The following is a 22,496-nucleotide window of genomic DNA, read 5'->3' as shown; positions in this document are numbered from 1 at the left end:
TATTTAGAAGAAACAATTCCTGACTCCTTACAGTAAAATTCAAGAAGAGAGAAATGACTTAAAGATGGAGTTGTTAATCAAAAAGGAACCAGAATTTAAATATTTGGAAAAATCTCCGTCTGTCCCAGTTGAAAGGAAGGAGAAAGCCTGTTTGGGAGAGAACACTAAGGGTGTAGCTAAGTGACCATTTGATGAGGAGATTGGAATAGATCAGCCTCATCATCAGAAGCCCATTGGTATTCCCCAAAACAATGGAGGAATGACCAAGCATTCCTCTCAGAGTGATTTAAAGATCATTAGGCCTACCATTCCCACAGAGGCCCAAGCGGGAGGGCAGGGAAGAGCAGTTTCAAAAGTTGCTGGCACTTCTAGCTCAATGTGGGCTGCTGGGCACTGCCTCCCCTTACACCGCACAAGCAAAACCACACCTCCTACCACCCCCCTCCCCCCACTGCTCCTAGGCTGCTCCATAGGAGGAGCCAGTGGGCCCAGATGCAATGCAGCTACAGTGGTTGCCCCCCAAGAGAGTGCAGGCAGCAAATTTTGGTGGTATCTGCACGGCCTACAGAGAGAACAATCCCTGGGGACATGACTGCCTTCTCTTAAATTTCAAAGTATGGGACCCTGGAGCCATAAGAGTGGTACCCAGGTGCGCAATGGCAGATGAGACCACCCAAAGCCATGGGGCCAGGGCTGTTGGGAGATTTGGGGCCCAATTTCTGCTCAACAAAGCTGGGAGAGCAGGCCCGCCAGCCCAGTGTGTATGGATGGTGGGACTCTTACCCTAGTGTACCTGGAGCGCAGAGCTTCAAGTCAAAGAGGAATGTTCTCCGGTCTTAAGGTTTAGTAGAATTTGCCTCCTTGGGTTTTGAACTTAACTCTAGATCGCCCTCCTTTCTTCCTTCTTGTCTCTCCCTTTTGCAATGGGAAAGTTAGCTTTAGGCCTGCCCCACCATTTTTGTTTTGGAAGCACATGGCACGTTTGGTTTCATGGGCTCACAGCTGGAGAGGGATTTGCCTCAGGATGGATATTGAGTGTCACTCATGACTGATTTAGATGATATTTAGATGAGACTTTGGACATTAGAGTTGATGACATATGAGACGGACATGGATTCTGAGGGGCCAAGGGTAGAATTCTGCAGACTGAATGTTTATATCCCCTCCAAATTCTAATGTTCAAACCCTACCACCAAGAGTGATGGTATTTAGAGGTGGGATCTCTGGGAGGTGATTAGGTCATGAGGGTGGAGCATTCACGAGTGGGATTAGTGTCCTTATAAAAGAGCTCATGGAGCTTCCTCTCCCCTTTTGCCAGGAGAGGACACAGAAGACCATTGTCAATCAAAAAGGAAGCTGGCTCTTACTAGACATCGAATCTGCCAGTGACTTGATCTTGAACTATTCAGGCTTCAGAAAAGTCAGAAATAAGTTCCTGTTTATAAGCCATCCAGCCTATGATGTTTTTCTTATAGTAGCCCAGACTCATCAGACATGAAAGTTGGAAATGAAATGTCCATCAATGGGAAATGGATGAACTGTATTATATGGGTGTAACAGTTAAAATGAATGAATTAGCTCTACAGGTATAAACATGAGTAAACCTCCTTGTTGTTTTATTTTGAGAAATTGGCACAGCCATCCCAACCTTCAGCAACCACCACCCTGATTGGTCAGCCACTATCAACAGTGAGGCAAGATCCTCCACCAGCTGAAAACTCATCTTTCAGCAATAAGGATCTTTGTATTAAGATTTGTATTAAGGTATTTTTATTTTCTAAAAGTATTTTTATTTTTAAGATTTTCTTTCTTTTTTTTTTTTTTTAATTTAAAGTAATCTTTATAACATAACACGGGGCTCGAACTCACAACCCTGAGATCAAGAGTAGCACTCCAATAAGCCAGCCAGGTGCCCCAGTACATTGTTTTTTAGACATAATGCTACTGCACAGTTAAAAGATTATAGTAGAGTGTACACATAACTTTTATATGTACTGGGGAACCAAAAAATTAATTTGATTTGCTTTACTGTGATATTCATCCTATTGTGATGTTCTGGAAACAGCCCACAGTATCTCTGAGGTATGAGTGGACAACTCCAATTTTCATGTATATTGTAATGTTTAAAAAAACCAACAACATGCCTGTTCATCACGAAGGCATAAATTCAGGCACAGATCAAGAGGGAAGAAAGAGCAGAAAACTTACATGATTGCTGTCCTTTATTTCATTGTGATTTCACTGTCAGATGGTGAGAACAGGCAACTGGAGAGCTGGGGAAAAGGGACAGAGATGAGGATGAATAAGAGCTGTTAGAAGTCTTCATTGCTGCTGTCAGGGAGGGTTTTTTGGAAACGTGGACTTTGCAGTGGGATTTGAGAAAGGAGGGAGGCAGCCTGGCAAACGCAAGGTGAGGATATCACAGAGAACTGGATGATGAATGGTTTGCTTGAATAGTTAACCATTTAGGAATGATTCATGTAAGTCATCATCTACGCACATAAATCACAAAGAAGACCTAAAATCTAACAGAAAAACAAGAGGGAAGAGAAGAAATAGAATTTATCTCCCAAACCCATCACCCCATCACTTTCAATTCCCTATAGGCCGGACTAAAACAGGACACAGGGGAGGAAAAAAAAAAAAAGGCAGGCAAGAGAAGGATTCTAGGACCAGGAACTATAGATCTCTAGGTGGCTGATATCTTCTTGGAAGGGGAGATGGGATCCCAGATGCACCGCTCCTTTCTTCATTCAGACTTAAAATGCTTTGTGGTTGGGTTGCTTGGCACAACCCTGCTTTCTACAAATAGAAAACCTGATCACAAGCTGCTTTTCCTCTGTGACACGCCACCTACATTGTAACGTGTTTCAGTGGCAAAATCACAAGGTGACATGCTTCTTCTCAGTTCGCTAGAAAATGTTCTGCGCGTCACAAACGAAGTCATTTGCCAACATTCGCCGGAGTAATTCACATTTGGTTCTGTATTCCTCTACTAAATGTAAGGTCCTAAAACAGTTAGGTGAAAGACGCGTTGCTAATGTATTAGCAGCTTGCAGAGTATACACAGTGACTGACTGCAGTTCTCAATGAAAATACTATTACTCCAGCTATCACAGAGGACTATACATTCATTCATTGAGTTACGTACCCATGACACTCCAGAGTGTTACAAATCCCCTTAACAGCCTCGAGTCCTGGGTTTTCTGTTCATATTTCTAAATTAGCATAAAGAAATAAAAAAATCCTAAGCAGGGAGAATCCCCACAGGCAACTGCCAAGAGGTTCTGTGTTTATTTTGGCGTACATAAGAAATATTTTGAATTCCCCAAATGTAGAGCAGTTCTTTTCATTAAAGATATGTGATTAAGTGAGGCCGGCCTAATAGCTCTGGTCTTTAAAGAGTGTCTCCCTTCTAATGGGAGCACTGAAGCAGAAGTATGTAAGTAAGTTCATGAATAAAAGAGAGCAAAAGACTCATTTGGGCTGGATTTGGTGGAAACATCGGGATAAGTTTCTTCCTTTCCTTCTCTTGTCTATTACCTCCTCCTGTCACCTATGAGAAAAGGCATCATCAGAGAGAAAAAGTGCACACTGGAAATCTATCTTTTTCATCCTTTTCTTCGATTCGCTAAGTCCCACTTTATCAGGTCTGGTACACTTCCTTGCCTTTTTCCCCAGTAACTTCTGCCTTCTGCCACTCGCAAAAAAGAGTAAAAGGGCAGCAAGTTAAAAAGCTGGGTTTCTACATATCCGAGAGGTCGGATTCCAGATGAAAGTCAGGGATCCCGCCAAACTGTGGGAGACAGCTGTCGGCTCATTGGCAAAGATTTTTACAGGTCATGCTAGATAGGCCTGGGGTCTGACAGTGACAGCCACCTCCTTGTGTCTCTGCTCTTTGCACACCTGAGATACAGAGCCCCCCCCCCCCCCCCCCCCCCCCCCCCCGACAGGGTTAGGTTGGCCCCTTGGCACTTAAGGCATCTTAAACCTTCTGGACTGAAAATTCACAGCAGGAAATGTTTCACTTCCCAATCCATATTTGTCAGGGTCCACCAGTTAGGAGAAAAGAAACCAGAGAAGTAGGGACGCCTGGGCGGCTCATTCGGTTAAGCATCTGCATCTAGCTCTGGTTGCGGGTTGCAGTCTCAGGGTCTTGGGATCAAGTCCCAAGTCCTGCTCAGTGCAGAGCCCGCTTCTCCCTCTGCCTGCCACTCCCCTGCTTGTGCTCAGGCACTCTCACGTGCTCTCTCTGGCAAATAAATAAATAAAATCTTTAAAAAAAGAAGCCAGAGGAAGTATTTCAAGAGAAAGAATTTAGCAGAGGGAATTAAATAGATGTTGGAGGGCTGTAAGAATTGAAAAAGAATGCTGGAGGAACATGTCAGTAATGACTGCAAAGTAGCAACTGCCTCTGGGGCCAGAGATCAAAGAGTGGAGAGGAGGGTGGGGTTCTTAGAACCCAGCAGCCTAAGGAGAAGCACCAGGGATGCAGACTCCAGACCTTTGAAGAAAGGCACATGTGACTCATGCAGGTAAATCTGGGTGGAGGGAGGAAAGGTATCCTGAGGCTGATTCTGGAAGTGCCACTAGAAGCTGGAGACAGAAATCACTGCCACCAGGCTAAAAGGCCATCGCTGGGGTGATGCTGATAGTAGACTAACAGGAAGCAACCCTGTGAGCTACTGGCTTCCTCCTCTTCCAGCCTCGTGCTCTTCCCTAGTGTACCCAGGAGCTCGCTGACAAAGGAGAAATGTGGGTTGCCTAGTTCCAGCTCCACCAACACAAAGCAGTAGAGAGAGGGTAGGTTTGAAGCAGGAAGTTCATTGACTGCTGTCTAGTACTTGGCCAGAACTATGTGCATACACTCTGCATGTCGTTCCTAGGGCTTCTGTTTGCCTCTGCCCTACCCTACTCTATCTTACCCAAGCCCATTTTAAACATTAGAAAGCTGGATAGGATGCATGAAATTGATTTCATGACCTACTAAACTTTGCTCTAGGACCTAGTAGTGACTTTGAGCATTGGAATTCAGTGCCATTCACCTTCTGAACTCCTTCCATACCAAAAGAGTCTTAGAGGAACTGCCTCTCAAGAAACCCATCCACTGAATACACATGGGGGCCCATACTTTTCCATAGCTTCAGGGATATTCATAGTAGGAGGCTGTAAATGTTCTTCATAGCACTAGAAGGGGGAGAGCTATGAGAAAGGAGGAGGTTTAACTCAGGAGAAAAGTTAAGGAGCCATCAGTCAAAAATACTGTGTCCTTAGATGAAAGGTATTATAAAGAAGTGTTTGGAAATACCCAGAAATGTACATTAGAGGAGCTTGAAATCCAGTGAGGAGAAAAGACAAGAGCCAATGAGTAAACAACACGATAGCTGCTACTAGGCCGTTACAGCTAGTTGTCTAAGTGGGTGTTAAAGGCAGGAAATTTTGTAAGTACACAGCAAAATGATAGGATTGTGAGCAGGAATGATCAGGAGAGGCTTCCTGCCGAGGCCCGAGTTAGTTTTTGCAGAATAGGTAGAATTTAGGGTAGGGGTATAACATCCCAGGTGAAGACAACATTCTACAGAGCGAGGTTAAGGACCTGCCCAGCATGCTCCGGGCTGTACTGCAGTTTGGGGATCAGAATTAGTAAGGGAAATCTGAGCATCAGCCAAGTCTGAGAGATGAAACCCTGTAAATGGAGAGGGTGTGTTGACTGAATGTTGGGAGCTATTTCCACAAGTAAGGAGCAGGTAGAAGAGCTGATGAATAAACACAGCGAAGCAGGCTTGGGGGAGAGCCAAGGTCTGGAACCACTAAGGAGGGTGGCCAGCAAAGTCAAAGGCTGGAGCGGCCAAGCCTGAGAGCTGAAGAAAAATGTCAAACTCTGAACCAGATGTGCTAAGTCTCTCTCTCTCTCTCTTTTTTTAAAAAGATTTTTATTTACTTTAGAGAGAAGGAGTGTGAGCACAAGGTGGGGGGGGGGGCAGAGGGAGAGGGAAGAGAGGCAGACTCCCCGCTGAGCAGGGAGCCCGATGTGGGACTCCATCCTAGGACACTGAGATCATGACCTGAGCCGAAGGCAGATGCTTAACCAACTGAGCCACCCAGGCGCCCCTAGATGTTCTCTTTGACAATGAGGGCAATGGCTCATGACCATACTGTCTATGTAGATGCATCTGTTATTACTTTCAGATTTGCACAGGGTATTTATTACTTGAACTGACCCAAAGTCTCCTGTGAAAACAAGAAACAATTGCCGGTCCTCATTCCTTCCCAACTGGCCTCGGTTTCCTAAGGCCTTGCTTCCATAGCTCACGGTCTTCCTTTGTGTGACCATTTTCCTTCAGCCTGCTTGAAGGCAGCTGTTGCCTTTCGCTGCTGTCATCATTCTCATTAAGTGGTTTGTCCTGCTGAGCTGCTTCTCTGGGAGCCTGACTTCAAAAAACAAGGAGGGTTATGCACTGGGGCCTTGGATTTGCAGACTTCTTCATGGCTGTAGTCTGCACTGCAACCCTGGCCAGCTGCCTTCTAAGTGCAAGTGACTGGTCACAAGGGAAATTAGATGAGGGATAGATGGATCAGGTGAACCTATCAACCCTACTACAAAAACATGTGTTCAGCTGATAGCAGATCAGTATCATCTTCTCCAGGAGTAAAGGAGACTATTTATATGCTCATTATGTATGCAGAGTTGTGATCAGTTTGCTAGAGGTGACAAGCCCAGGTGTTGCTTCTTTAAGGATGTCATTATTGCTATTAAGTATTGACTCAGATTTGGTTCTGGATTTTATTGCTTGAAGGCTGTGATTACTTCTGCACAGTATTACCTATGATCACAGAGACTTTAGTTTTTCTTTCTCTTAGACGTCGGGTTCCAGCTACTGTCGAATGCTTCCTCATTTATACTGAATAGTTTTCATAATTGAAACCATTGTGCCGGTATCTTAGACAGGTCATATGCATAAGCTCAATATTTACTGAGTATACTTTGGGCTGAATCAAATAGAATGTGTGGATATATTCTGAGCTGAAACATATGATTTTAAAAGCCAGCACTAGAGTTCCTTTTGGGGCAAGTACTTTGTGTAGGAAAATACTTTGATGAACAGTTTAAGAATGGAAAGTAGTCCTGAAGGTATAGATTAGGAGACAGATATAACTAAAAGTACTGTGTAAAGAGAGAAAAGAGGAAGAGAGAGATAGGACCAGGGAGATGATGGTTAGTGCAGAGTTGCAGTTTTCTGCTGGGGGGAAAAAAAAAAAGGAGTTGGTGGATACCAATGCCATGGGGATACTGAAGGCCTTCCAAGACCAGGGAGTCCTAGCATTAGGTTATTGTCAGCCTTTATTTAAAACTCCAGTTGCTTCAGGGGCACTTGGGTAGCTCAGTGGGTTGGGGCCTCTGCCTTCGGCTCAGGTCGTGATCCCGGGGTTCTGGGATGGAGCCCAGCATCGGGCTCTCTGCTCGGTGGGGAGCCTGCTTCCTCCCCTCTCTCTCCCTCTCTGCCTACTTGTGATCTCTCTGTGTCAAGTAGATAAATGGAATCTTTAAAAAAACAAAACAAAACAAAACAAAAAAACAAACCTCCAGTTGCTCCAAACCTTCAGAGGAGCCTGCTATACAAACAACCAAAGAAAAGGGTTTGATTTCCAAGCTGTGTGTAGCAGGAGAGAAAAGAGTTGCAAAAGGTGAGATATGAGAGAGTCCATGTGTTCAGAGAAAAACAAGACCTCAGAGCCAGAAATGACCCTGAGATTGTAACCGCCTCCCTCCCACTCTGGTGGTGGGGGGAATGTACAGTCTTGGAGAGAACATTGGCCTTTCCATAGGAGGTGGGAAAGGGACTGGAGTCTATTTCAAAAAGATTTCTGTGGACAAGGTGACCCAGACTGAGAACTGGATGACATACACATAAGTAGCTTGCTATTTTCAATCATAATTTCTCAAGAGACATTTATTGGTAGAAAACGGCAGAGTAATCCCCCCCCACACACACACTTCCTCTATTTACTTAAATCTCTAGGTCTCATTTTCCACATCTGCAAAACCTGGAGATTGGACAACATCTCTGTGGTCTCTATTAGGGTCTACATTTCTAATTATAGTCTCACAGATGCAGAGAACAGATTGGTGGTTGCCAGAGGTAGGGGGTGGGAGTAGTGGAGTGAAATGGGTGATGAAGGGAGTCAAAGGGTACATATTTTCTTTTAAAATATTTTATTTACTGATTTACTGATTTATTTACTGATTTTGACACAGAGAGAGACAGCTGAGACCTGGAACACAAGTGGGGCAAGTGAGAGAGGGAAAAGCAGGCTTCCCTCCCCACCCCAGCAGGGAGCCGGATGAGGGTCTCCATCCCAGGACCCTGGGACCATGACCTGAGCCAAAGGCAGATGCTTAACGATGGAGCCACCCTGGTGCCCCGTACACAATTTCTGTTTCAGAATAAATAAGTCCGGGGGATGAAATGTACAGCCCGGTGACTAAATTTAACAACACCGTATTGTGTATTTGAAAGTTGCTAAGGCTGAAATTATTTTTATGCTCTTTTCTTGAGGTTCATTTACTCACAGTGAAAGGTACAGATTTTACACGCACCATTCCATGAGTTTTGGCAGATGCACATACCTCGATAACCCAAACCCTAAGCAGGAGGTCGAGCTTTTCCATCACTACAGAAAACTCCCTCTTCAGTCACACCCACCCTCCCCTCCAGGCTACCACTCCTGACTCTTATCACGAAGGAATAAATAACCGAATGCCAGTCTTTTGTTATACAGCGCTCCACCAGTCTCAGTGCCTTGATCTCTCACACGCACGGTGCGCCGGACATCATCTCCATTTTGCAGGTCAGAATGTTGGGCATCAGAGCGTGTACGTAAACTGCCCCTGGTTAACAGCTACCCAGTGTAAGGGCAGGACGTGAACCGAGAAGCGGGTTTTAGACGCCCACGCGCTCAACCCGTCTCTGTGGCACTGCATTTCTGAGACGGGTCTCGGGAAGAGTCCATAAACGGTTACTTCCGAAGTATGACACATCAAAAATTCAGCCGAAATCAGTGCCACTTACAAGTTCTCAAACGTCCTTAATAACCCTTTAGGCCGTACGCATACGCCTTACTAAAGGATTCCTTTCCATCCCACTCCTCAGAAAGTGGCAGAAAGGTGTGAAAGATTGCAAATTCGGTTTTCCTGGTGAAAACCCCAGAAAGGGTGGTTCCGGTTCCAGAACCAGCGGGGGATGCCCGCAGAGGCGGCGGGGGAGGGGCCGGATCCGACGACCTTTAAAGAGCCGGGCGCTGAGCCGCTCAGGCGCTCCTTCCTCTGACGCCATAGGCAACCTCTCAGAATAGAGCGGGCACCAACGCGCTCAGCCGATGGCACAGGACACGCGTCCTGCCAACCGGATTGGACGCTGCCGCGGCAGGGCTCAGTGGGCAGTACCCAAGTTCTGTTAGTCACTCGTCCTCCGCAATGTCACCGTCTCCCTCTTCCAGACGCACCCTTACGCCTCCCTTCCCCCTTACCCGGGTGGGGTTCCCAGGCTCCTCCCCCTAGTGACTTAGCGCCTCCGCGCTCCCCCCCACCTCTCGCTCGGCCTGCGGCTGCCATGGCAACCGTACGCCGCCGCCGCCGCCTCTACACGCACGTCAGGAACTAACGGACTCAGTGGCGGCGGCGGCGGCGGCCGGTGCCCCACCCCCACCCGGACCGCCTCACCAACGGCGGGCCGACCTGCGGCACGTAAGTAATGGATCAGAGGGAGACGGGCGCAAGCAGGAGAGCAGGTGATGGGGTGTTCAAGTTGACAGCCACACCCGGTCTCCCGCTGCCGCGGCCGTGCGGCCGCACGCATCCTGGGGCGCCGTGAGGGGAAGTAGAGAACAGTGGGAGCGCGAGGCTCGCGGGGCATTATGGGGATTGTAGTTTAGCGGCTCTACAGGCTTGCGGCCTTGGTGGGATGGCCCGGACCGGCGAACTACAAAGCCCGGCGGCCCTGACCGTTGGGAAAGACCGATAAACTTTAAGCGGACTGGGCGAGAGAAAAATCTGTCTTTGTGGTGCCGGGGCTCTTGGGTGGTCGCGGAACTGGGCTCTGCGCTGGGAAAGGGAAGTGGAGGTGAGACTTGGGCTTCCCGCCCTGCCGTTTGGCCCGCCCCGGCTAACTGCGCTCGGCCCCACCCCGACGGGGCTGGGCCACCGCCCCGCCTGGTCTCAGGGATGAGCAGCCGCCCCAGCTGCAGGGCTTCGGGCCTGCGGCGTCTCTGACCCTCCCAGGTTGCTGCCTCTGGGTGCCGAACCGTATGTATGGCACGCATTTGATGTGAGACCCGAGAAACTGTTTTTTTTTTTTTTTTTTCTTTTTTTAAACTGGCCTTTCTCCTTTCCCTAATACGTTTATTTCTAGGTATTTAATTATATTTATTCTTAAGTAGCTCAGGTGTTTGCATATTAAACCCATTAATAATTACTCAAAGGGCGTTAATGCTTAAAGATCAAGTGTAGACAAGTGTAGAAGTAGAGACCATGCTATTATATAGTAGCTGCTTTTTTTTAAACCGTTTTTCCTTTTGCATTTTATTTATTGAGGTTCAAGTTTGCAAAATGAGTACCCCTACATCCCCACTTACTAGCTTGAATATTGCCTACACATATTTTGATTCTATTTTGCCGATTAGTTTAACTTTAACTTACTAGTTTTTTTTTTTTTTTTACTAGTGAGTTTTAAAGCACAGAGTTGTCTTTTTTTATTTTTAGCAGTGGGTAGTAGTAATTATTTTCTTTGGTATTTCATTGTTCTCAGAATTATTCAGGAGCATATTTTCAGAATGAAAAATGCTATGTTCTACTTAAAAAAAAATTATTCTGCAGTACACCTTAGTCCTTAGAGTTTGCTCAGGTCCTGGTGGTAAGGAAGCCAACACAGACTTAGAAAACCTGCCTTAATTACCCTTTAGAATTTTTTCAACAGGGAGATAACCGTCCTAGAAATTAAGTATTTTATATAATATCTAGAAAAATTGTTGATAGGACAGTGGGTTTTGTGTGTGTTAGTTTTTTTTTTGTTGTTTTGTGTTTTGTTTTTTTTTAATTAGAGAGGGGGAAGGGAAGGGGCAGAGAGAGGGAGGGAGGGAGAGAGACTCTTAAGCAGACTGCTGGCTTTATCTCAGGATCCTGAAATCACAACCAGAGCTGAAACCAAGAGTCAGATGCTTAGCTGACTATACCACCCAGGGACCCCTGTCTGTGTTTTTTAAATAAGAAGACAACACAAGGCCACTACAAAATCCCCCTTTTCTCTATTACAATGAGGCTGACTTGTAAATTTTACTTCAAGTACCATTTTTGTACAAGGAGTTGGAAAGTAAATTTAAAAAGACCCTTAGGAAAAAAAAAATTGAGGCCTTAATGGCATATAGTACAGGGGTTGGAAGCATATTATTTGTTTATTCAAGATTTGTTAAGAACCTATGATATTGTAGGTGTTATGCCTGGTAGTGGTAATAAAAATATAATAGAAGATAGTCTGTGTTCTGCCTGAGCAAACAGTCATGTTTTCACAATAGTATGATAGGGATAGGTGCAAGTTGCTAAAGGAGCCCGGAATGGAAATAAACAGTAATATAACAGTAATATTTATTGAATACTTTATTTCAGGGAGGCACCGTACGGTATTTTGCATGTAGCCCATTATGTAATCCTCATAAAAATCCCTAACTACTGTTACTTAGAGTTGAAGAAACAGACTTAGAGATCTTGTTCAGAGTCATAGCTGATAAGGTTTGAACCTGGGATTACAACCCAGGTGGGTCTAATTTAAGTCATGATCTCAGCCACTGATGCCATTCTCTTGACCTGTCTAAGGAGATTGGGGGAAGTTTTTTTTGTTTTGTTTTGTTTTTTTTTGTTTTTTTAAAGATTTTATTTATTTATTTGAGAGAGAGAAATCACAAGTAGATGGAGAGGCAGGCAGAGAGAGAGGGGGGAAGCAGGCTCCCTGCTGAGCAGAGAGCCCGATGCGGGACTCGATCCCAGGACCCTGAGATCATGACCTGAGCCGAAGGCAGCGGCTTAACCCACTGAGCCACCCAGGCGCCTTGGGGGAAGTTTCTAATATGATGTGACATTTGACTTCAGCTAAGTAAGTTGACTAACTTACAAGTAGGCAGAGAGGCGGGGTGGGGTGGGGGGAGCAGGCTCCCTGCTGAGCAGAGAGCCTGATGCGGGGCTCAATCCCAGGACCCTGAGATCATGACCTGAGCTGAAGGCAGAGGCTTAACCCACTGAGCCATCTAGGTGCCCCTGAGGAAAGTGATTTTAGGCACATGGCACAACAAAAGCAAAGGATAGATTCCAGAGTTTTGTGTTTGGAAAATCCTAGGTCATTCTGAAGCCTGAATCCTAGAGTACTTGCAATGTAGTTGGGGGAGAGGTTAGAAGAGAACTCGGTACCATGATTTTTTTTTTCCCCAACATAGGGCAACCATCGAAGAATTTCAAATGTAGTGTTAATTGGGTTTGTATTTTAGAACGGTAGCTCCGGCTGAAGTTTGGAGAGGGGAGAATAGAGTGGTGTAGGGAAACCAGTTTTAGGGGAAAAAAATGTACAATAGAAAAATGAAGATACATCTGAACTAAGCAATTGAGGTTATAGTAGACAGGGATTGTAGAAGGATTTAAGGGATAAAATTGATAGGACTTTAGCTGGGGGCTAGAAAGTTTTGGAACCCTAAAACAAATGATTTCTAATTTTCTGGCTAGGATGTTTGTGAGGATAGTGAAACCATTTATTTGAGAGGAGGAAAAGCAGGGTTTTGTTGGAGTTAAAGATAAAGGTCTGTTCAGTTCTGAGCATTTATTTAAAATTCCTGTGGGATACTGAGGTAAGGATGTGTTTGGATCTGGAGCTCAGAGCTTTCACGGTTGTGGGTGGGGATTTGCATGTGTGTAAGTAGTTGAAATTACAGGAGAGAGGGGATCAGCTCACATTGGAGAAATGTGTGGAAATGAAAAAGGGAAAGTTTTAATATGGAACTCTTTAGGAAGGAACAGCATTTTGGGTGTGTGTGCATGTGTGCCCACGTGTGTGTGTTGGGGCAGGAGAATGGGACCATGTTTGAAAGGAAGTGAGAAAAGCGCCTACAAATGAGACTGAGGGGTTGGGAGGCAGAGAAGAAGAATCAGAGTGAGCATGCATTAACAAATGACAAAGGAGAGGAAAAAAAGAAGCAGGAATGGAGTATCTTGTGTCTCGGAGAGGGCAAGTAAGGTAAAGATTGAAACATGTCCAGTGGATTTGGTGGCTGTAAAGTATTTCTAAACTTTGCAAAAATGAAGAGAAATGCGAGCAGAGGCTACGTGAAAAACAAGTTTAAAAAGTTTAAAAATTTTCCTTGATAATATATATATACAAAAGAAAAGAAAATAATGAGCTCCCCATGTAGTTGTCAGTTTCCTTGAGGAATGAGCACATAACCAATTTTGTTTCATCTGTTACTCCTTCCCGCAAATGGATTATCTTAAAGCTAAACTCAGATATTATATCTTTTTATCTATAATTATTTCAGTATGTATCTTGAAAATTAAGGGTTCTTGGGGTGCCTGGCAGGCTCAGTCAGTAGAGTGAGCAACTCTGCATCTTGGGGTTGTGAGTTCGAGCCCCATGATTGGGTTTAGAGATTACTTAAATAAACTTTTAAAAAAGAATTAAAACCCTGTGATATTATGCTACTTACTTAACAGTATTTCCTTACTCTGAAACTTCCAGGCATACTTCTCTTTTTAAAGAAGTTTGACTCTGAAGAAAAGAAACAGATGAGGCAGTAACTAAAAAGGGTTTGTAGGTTTTCTGTTTCTGTTTTTGTTTTTTTTAAAGACTGATAAACTATTAGGGAAAGAGGCAATAAAGAGGCAATGTTTGCAGATGTAGAAAATAAAGAGAGGAGATAGCTGATAAAGGACTCTGAACATTTAGGGAAGGATGGGATGAGGAGGGTGGAAGAATTAGTCTAGAATTAGTTATATTGTGTAAGTATCAACTAAGTGCCCACTGTGATCCTAGGCAGTGTGCTGATGTAGACAGGAGGAGAGAGGCACTGAAAAGGAGAGAAGTGAGAATATAGATAATTTATAAGTTAGAGAGTTCAAACTTATGATCTCTGAGAGGTTGATAGGAATCAAGGTCAGTTGATGAGCGGAGATTGGGTTTCAGAAAGAAGAATGGTGGAGATTTGGAATAGCCACTGTAGAAAGCTAGGATGGGTTAAGAATGGTTTTGTCAAGCTGAGATTAGAACTCCGTAATTTTCAGTGACCGCAAAACACAAGGTTGTGTGATTCCCGCCACCCCCTGAAACTTTGATTTACTATGGGAGAGCTTAAAATACTAAGGAAACCTATAGCTTAATGTGTTACTAAAGAGAAGAGAATCCAGGCCAAGAACTTATGATTGAGTATTCTTAAACAACTTTATATTTATTCATTTAACTGATAATTATTATCTATTTGTATAAATATCACAGTAAAATTAGAAAGCTCCTATGGATCCTTTGGATTAGTACTTGGTACTTTATTTTCTCAACATACACAGTGGTATTCTTTTATAGAGAACATTGCTCCAAGGAACGTTTACTGACTGTGGTATAGTGGAAGGGGTCAGATACATCTGTTGTCAATTCTGGAACTACAGTTTATTTTCTATATAATCACAGGCAAGTTTCCCAACCTGTCTCCTTACTAAAAAAAAAAAAAAAAAAAAAAAAAGATAGTAATACTTACTATTTATAAGATTTTTGGGAGGGATAGGCAGTTTAACAGAGGTAAACCCTAAGTGCCCAGTGACTGAACACCTTTCTCTTCCCTCCCCCATAGCAACAATGTGCCAGGGTTGTCATTTCTATTTGACGAGAGACCTTGTTCTGTGACTACCTGATCATATTAAGCAGATAGTTCAAGGCAGTAGGTATATTACAAAATAATGATTTGTTCTATAAAAGGATTCATCAATTACTCTTTTTTTTTTTTTTTTAAAGATTTTATTTATTTGACAGAGAGAGATCACAAGTAGGCAGAGAGAGAGGAAGGGAAGCAGGCTCCCTGCTGAGCAGAGAGCCCAATGCGGGACTCGATCCCAGGACCCTGAGATCATGACCTGAGCTGAAGGCAGCAGCTTAACCCACTGAGCCACCCAGGCGCCCCATCAATTACTCTTTTAAGTGAGGCTTCCTTAAATGCCGTAAAATGGTTTTTTTTTTTTTTTTTTTTGTAGACCATTAACATATTAACATCTTTGCCTTGGTTTCGTCTTCAGAGAAATTTGGAATTCTGCTGCATGATATGAGATTCCAGTAGCCTAAATTTCTTTGACTATATCATTTCTGGACTGATTTATATTATGATGTCACGGATTTTGAACCTCAGTTTATAAAATGGAAATATGTATATTTTAATGTACTCAGCATTATTTCAAACACTTTTTTCTCCTAGATAACTTTTCTCATATATGGTAGGCCTAGTGAAATACTGCCTTAGTACTTAGAGTACTTAGTAATTTAGGTATATACAGGCATTAGCTAGAAAAATTTAAGGCATAGATTGTGAGAGGAGTGAAAAAAAAAACAAAAAACCCAAAAGGAGTGTTTTCCAAGGCGAGCTGTTTAATGTCCACTAGATGTCTTTGTTTCTTTTGCTATGGATGGTTTGATTATGGCCCTATTTGAAGGTACGGAGATGGAATAAATGACCTTTTAAGTCCCTTTCCAACTTTGTAATTTAATTACTAGTTGTCCATTAATAATTGTTGACTAAAAGCTCCTGTTAAGCAGCCTGTTAAAAAGTGACTTTTATTTTTTAAGTTTTTATTTAAATTCCAGTTAGTTAGGGGCACCTGGGTGGCTGAGTCTGTTAGGTGTCTGCAGTTGGCTCAGGTCATGATCCTGGAATCTTGGAATTGAACCCCCTCATCAGGCTCCCTGCTCAGCAGGAATCTGCTTCCTTTGCCACTCACCCCGCTCCTGCTCTTTCTCTCTTTCAAATAAATAAATAAAAATCTTAAAAAAAATAAATTCCAATAGTTAACATATAATGTGCTATGAGTTTCAGGTGTACAGTAGTGATTCAACACTTCCACACAATAACCGGTGCTTCACACAAGTGCATTTCGTAATCTCCTTCACCTGTTTGCCGCATCCTCCCATCTGGTGGCCATCAGTTTGTTCTCTGTAGGAAGAGTCTGTTTCTTCCTTTGCCTCCCCCTCAGCTTTTTTCCCCTTTGCTTGTTTTTTGTCTCTTGAATTCCATCTATGAGTGAAGTCATGGTATTTGTCTTTGACCTATTTCGCTCAGCATACTCATGTCGTTTCAAATGGCAAGATTTCATTATTTTTTTACAAGTGAGCTTTAGTTTGAAATTATTATTCAAATTTTTTGGGTATGAAGATATTTTTTATAAATGCTTCTGTAACTTATAATCATGTCTGTATAACTTCAGCTTCATTTCATTTATTTCAGTAGCATGTTCTTTCATTCTCTTTGATTTCTCTGTACGCGTGAGTGTCTTAAAACTTAAGTATCTTTTCCTTTCTGATGATTTTCCCCTCTTCCATTTTTCTTGGTGAATATGGGCCTTCCATATACATGGGTGTTTGCTGAATGGGGTAGGTGTTTGCTAAATAGTATAGAATGGATGATGAATGTATGAGTGAATAGATATGATAATATTAATTGATTAAAGACTACTTGGTAAAGTAATGTGATGCAGACAGGGTTTTGAAAGGTTTCATGTAATATCTTTCAAATACCTTGAAGTTAAGACAGTAGTATGTAATTATATAGGCAATTGGAATAAAATCTAGTATTTCATCTCTACTAGCTAGCCTTTTATTTATTTTTCGGTTAGCTATATAACTTTGAAGGAGTTCATGTATTTTGAAGGAATTTGAGCGGTAGAGTATAATGACCCAACAGTGCAGGCTCTGAGTTTAGACACATCCAGGTGTAAATCCAGGCTGGGTGTTTAAATTCTTTAAAGCTTCAGCCTCCTCTTCTATTAAATGGGGGTAACCATTTTTATTTACTAGTGTGATGAGGATTAAAGGAGATAATGACTAGACAGCCATTTTTATCATATTTCCTCACGTGGAATAAACATTCAGTGAATGTTATTTCTATGTTAAAAGGGTACATAAGTACTTAAGATAAAATATATTGTTTAAGCTGCCATCTTGACACAGAATGGCAGGTATAGACATTGTCAGCTGCCTCAGTGTTGTAAAGAATTGAGTACCTGGGCAGAAATTACTGTTGTGGCTACTTCTTTAGAAACTTAAACTCTTAGAATGATCGCTTTAGATTCTTTTATTTTGTATGGACGGTCATTTGTCTGTTCCCTAAGCATTTCAGAAGTGAGCTTAGGTAAGGAAACACATGAAAAGACTTGGTTGCTACAGGCACTTTCCTGTTGTCTCTGAGTTTGTGATGGAGTCCTATTCTCCATTATTCATGGCCAGCTACAGTCCTTGAGCATATAACCCTTTATGAAGAAATGGGAGGTATTGTGGCTTTCAGAATAAACCGTTTTGGTGACTAGTATTCACATAGTGGGTTAATTTATTGCTATTAAAACATAGTTCAAAATGCGGTAATTTGAGCAGTTGTGGTTATGTGTTTTTTTAATTACTTGGATTTATAGCAGTCATTGTATGAAATAGACTGGACTTTGGCGATTTCAATAAACTTTTTTTTAAGTATGTAGAGGCTGAACATTGGTAGAATTCAACATGATACAAAATGCTTAAAATCAAGTCTGATTTGTTGTTTTGCTACCACAGTTCCAACTTGTATTATTTTGTTCACATTGCTGTAGTTGAGGCTGCTTCAGTGTTTTTGAAATAAATATTTAAGGAATTTGCAACTCCTAGAAGGAAAAGGAATATTCTGAGAGAATTGTGGAAGTGTGAAAATGAAAATAGCTTAAAGCAATATTTTTTAAAGCTTCACATACATTATTATATAATTAGATATCACTCGCTCATTCTAAAAAATTAGTTTGAAAAAAGTTTTCTTTCTCATTTTAAAACCACAACTGTGGAGACAAAAGAATTATTTGTGACATCTTAAGCAGTTTAGGCTTCTCAGTATACGCTAGTTTTTGTTTTCCCGAACATGTGCCTTAGTCTTGGTATAAGGTAAAAATCCAAGTTTGTTGGGAGAGAAAGCTCTGTGTGAGTGTGTGTGTGTGTGTGTGTGTGTGTGTGTGTGTGTGTATTGTGGGAGAATGGTAGTTCAAAAGAAAAGAAAGTGTGGCTGTAGATTAATGTAGCTGAAGAGAGATTGGAACCAGGATTTTATTTGATTCGTTAGGGTTAAATATGAGTCTTAAAGAGATAAGTCATAATTATGTAGGACCAAATGAAACAATATTCTTTCTTCTTGGTCTGAGCATGAACTTGAACAGAGCTCTTCTCATTCTGAGCATGGAACTCTCTTTGAGCAAAGAACTCTCCTTGAAGATACTAGTTGGATTGTTCTGTATAGGGCAATATTACTGGATCAGTTCAGTAGTAAATACTGTAAGAAGGTGCTGAATCCATTTTTGAATACGTGATAATCTCAGAATAAGAGAAGTATTGTCAAGCATGACATTGCTTAAAGCAGTTCATGCTTTTTTTAGATGTAACCTGACATTTTAAGTCCTAGAAACTTCTCGGGGCACCTGAGTGGCTCTGTTGAGCATCGGCCTTCGGCTCAGGTCATGATCCCGGGGTCCTGGGATCAGCCATGGCTCAGGCTCTGCCATCTGCCCCTCTCCCCTGTTTGTGTTCTCTCTCTCTCTCTCTCTCTGTCAAATAAATAAAATTTTTGGGAAAAAATCCTAGAAACTTCTAATTTATATTAAAGGAGATTTTTTAGAAACCCTCTATATTTCAAGATTATGGTTAAGAGTAACTAAAATTATGGTACAGCTTCTAGGAGTTTATTTGTTATTATTTTTTAATATTTATTTGAGAGAGAGAGCATGCTCTGAGAGAGAGTGTGAGTGGGGTGGGGGGAGGGGGAGAAGCAGGCACCTTGCTTAGCAATCACGACCTGAGCCCCGAGCGGAAGGCAGCCACTTAACCTACTGAGCCACCCAGGCGCTTGTAGGCATTTATAATGAAAACTGGGTCAGTTGATTTCTTGTTATTTTTGAGGAAAATTAGCTGCTCTAAACCTCTATATTAATGTTGAGTGTGGAGTAAAGATAATAGCTTATATTGATTCACTGCTCTTTATTTGCTAGGAGGGATGCTAAGATCACTTTTTTTTTTTTTTAAGATTATTTATTTATTTGACAGAGAGAGATCACAAGTAGATGGAGAGGCAGGCAGAGAGAGAGAGAGAGAGAGGGAAGCAGGCTCCCTGCCGAGCAGAGAGCCCGACGCAGGACTTGATCCCAGGACCCTGAGATCATGACCTGAGCCGAAGGCAGCAGCCCAACCCACTGAGCCACCCAGGCGCCCCTAACATCACATTTAGTTTTTAACTTTATGATGATAAATATTGTTTTCCCTATTGTATAGATAAAGAACTAAGGCCTAGAGAAATTACACGTTTGCCTGAGGCCACAACTAAAACTTTGTGGTGGGGCGCCTGGGTGGCTCAGTGGGTTAAAGCCTCTGCCTTCGGCTCAGGTCATGATCCCAGGGTCCTGGGATCGAGCCCCGCATCGGGCTCTCTGCTCAGCGGGAGCCTGCTTCCCCCTCTCTCTCTGCCTGCCTCTCTGCCTACTTGTGATTTCTGTCTGTCAAGAAAAATAAATAAAATCTTTAAAAAAAAAATAAATAAAATAAAATAAAACTTTGTGGTGCATACATTTATAATCCGTTTTTTCTGCTTGAAATTTTTATATTGCCTTCATACTTGAATAGTTTAGTTTGGTATACTATTCAGTGTTGCAGTTTTCTCACCCCCACCCGCCTTTAGCACTTGGAAGGTATAATTTCACTGACTCTAGGTTTCCACTGAAACCTAACTTTTGAAAAGTTAGCTGTCTTCTTTTTTTTTTTTAAAAGGTATTGTAGTATTTGTTTCTATTGCTTTTAACATTCTTTAGTTTTACTACCTTGTCTCTAGGTGTGGACTTATCTTTATTTATTTAAATAGTTATTATTGTCCCTAGATTTTGGAAATTTCTTAGTCATTATCGCCTGGGTATTTTCTCTTTTTTTCCTTCTGGAATTCATACTAGACATATCATGGACCATCTCTTTCTATTCTGCATTTCTTACCTTTGCTTACTTAACTTTGTCTCTAAAAGCTGCATTCTGGACAATTTCTTTAGCTCTGTCTTCTGGTTCCTTGATTCTTTTTTTCATCTGTGTCAAATCTGCTATTTGCTTATTAGTTCATTGAGCTTTTAATTTCAATGACTTTTTTTTTTTTATGCTACAAGTTTTGAATCTTTTTTGTATCTGCCTATTCATTTTTTAATGTGTTTTCTATGCTTTTAAATATACTTATTTTATAGTAAATAATAGGTTATGTGCTTTAGATAATAACATTATATGTTATACCATTTGACTCTGCCTTATGGTAGATTGTATCTTTTTTTGTATCTTGAAGTTTTAGATCTAACCTCAAATTCTGTGAGGTTTGGGAAAAGAATATATGCTGTACTTTTTTTTTCCTTGAAAAGTGCCTATGGAGAAATGATGAATAAATAAACAAATTTTAACATTTCCATATAATGAGGTACTGCTCAGCTGCAAAAACATGCAACAACATGGTTGAATCTCAGAAGCATTTTCTTAATGAAAGAAGCCAAACACCAGAATACACACTGAGTGACATGATCTATTCATGTCACATTCTAGAATAGACAAAACTATGGTATGTGAACAGAAGAATACATCATGGGGGTAGAGACTGACTGCAGAGTGGCAGGAAGGAGTTTTCTGGGGTGATGGTAATGTTTTATATGTCACAGTGGTGGTGGATATGCAACTATACATTTTTCAAAAGAAATCAAATCCTACAACTTAAAAGTTATAGCTCAATAAAACTGATTTTTAAAGCTCAGGTAAGGGGTACCTGGGTGACATAGTCGGTTAAGCATCTGACACTTGGTTTCAGCCCAGGTTGTGATATCAGGATTGTGAGATCTTGTCCTCTTTGGGGTTCTGCACTCAGCATGGAATCTGTTTGAAATTCTCTCTCCCTCTTCCTCTGCCCCCCCCACCAACTTGTGCATGTGTTCTCTATCTCTCAGATAAATCAAATCTTTTTTTTTTTTTTTAAGATTATTTATTTATTTATTTGACAGAAAGAGATCACAAGTGGGCAGAGAGGCAGGCAGAGAGAGAGAGAGAGAGAGAGAGAGAGAGAGAGAGAGGAGGAAGCAGGCTCCCTGTCGAGCAGAGAGCCCGATGCGGGACTCGATCCCAGAACCCTGAGATCATGACCCAAGCTGAAGGCAGCGGCTTAACCCACTGAGCCACCCAGGCGCCCTCAGATAAATCAAATCTTAAAAAAAATTTAGAAAGCAGGCAAAACTCATCAAGGATCCTTTTGGAATGCTGTAAATGTTCTGTGTTGTGATGTGGGTGTTACCTGGATGCCCTAGTGTTAAAATTCATTGAGCTATACATTTAAGACTTTTGTACTACTATATAAGTTATATACTTCAATAAGAAAATGCAAAAGGAAAAAATACTCTAGAGAAAAATCAGAATATAAATTGGAGAAAATCTTGAAGGAAGTAGAGCCAGAGGACAAAGAGATGGAAAATAAGAGAGAACGGGTAAGAAAATGGGAGGACCAACCTAGGGTCCAACATCTGAATGAAAGGTGTTCCAGAAAAAAACAAAAAATGGAAAGAAATCATCAATGGAATAATTCAGACATTTTCCTAAAATTAAAGACATTAATTTCTAGATTGAAAGAGTCCCAAATAGACCACTTCAAATACATCATCAACAATTTTTGAAAGCCTGTGTGAAAGAGAAGATCCCACAGACTTTCAGAAAGGGGAACAAAACAGGTGATACATAAAGGGTCAGGAATTTCAGTGGACTTAATTGAAACCTAGAAGGTAGTAGAGCAGTACCTTCAAAATTGTGAAGGAAAATTATTTGCAAACTAGCATTCAGTAGCTAAACTACCAATAAACTATGAAGGTAAAATAAAGGTAGAATAAAGTCTCAAAAACTCTACCTCTCATATATGGAAAATGTGTTTCATAAAAGTAAGGGAGCAACCAAGAAAGAGAAAGACATAGACCAAAATAATTAAATAAAAATAAATAAATAAATAAATAAATACATAAATCAACATAGAAGAGGCAAAGGGACTCCTCAGGGTGAAATTGATACCAAGTTAACAGTTTTGAAAAGTAGGTAGAGTGTCTTCTTTCAGAGCAAAGGTTAGGCTTGCTTATAGTCTTGGAAGAAAGTGATAGTATCTTCTTGGAACAAAGGATAGGTTCCGTATAATAGATTGGCTTCCCTAAACTGAGGATT

General features: G+C 41.8%; 1 protein-coding gene across 6 annotated transcripts in view; it reads left to right on the top strand.

Annotated features, from left to right (window-relative positions):
• The window catches only part of KATNAL1 (katanin catalytic subunit A1 like 1), a 119,285-nt gene that overhangs the window by 22,614 nt on the left and 74,175 nt on the right, over positions 1–22,496 (top strand). Inside the window, exons 1-2 of one of the 6 annotated variants that reach the window (XM_059378172.1) lie at positions 8,211–9,745; positions 13,770–13,837. The exons of 1 other annotated variant lie outside the window; for it this stretch is intronic. The gene's annotated coding sequence lies outside the window, so the exon portion shown is untranslated. Of the gene's footprint in view, positions 1–8,210; positions 9,746–9,956; positions 10,122–10,174; positions 10,326–13,769; positions 13,838–22,496 lie in introns of those variants that run through there. 4 more of the 6 variants (XM_059378169.1, XM_059378168.1, XM_059378171.1 and 1 more) reach the window with 4 other exon arrangements.

The sequence above is a fragment of the Mustela nigripes genome, chromosome 15, assembly GCF_022355385.1.
Source record: "Mustela nigripes isolate SB6536 chromosome 15, MUSNIG.SB6536, whole genome shotgun sequence".
Taxonomy (NCBI): Eukaryota; Metazoa; Chordata; class Mammalia; order Carnivora; family Mustelidae; genus Mustela; species Mustela nigripes.
Note: the sequence above shows the minus strand (reverse complement) of the source record. Positions and strands in the feature narration are given on the sequence as shown.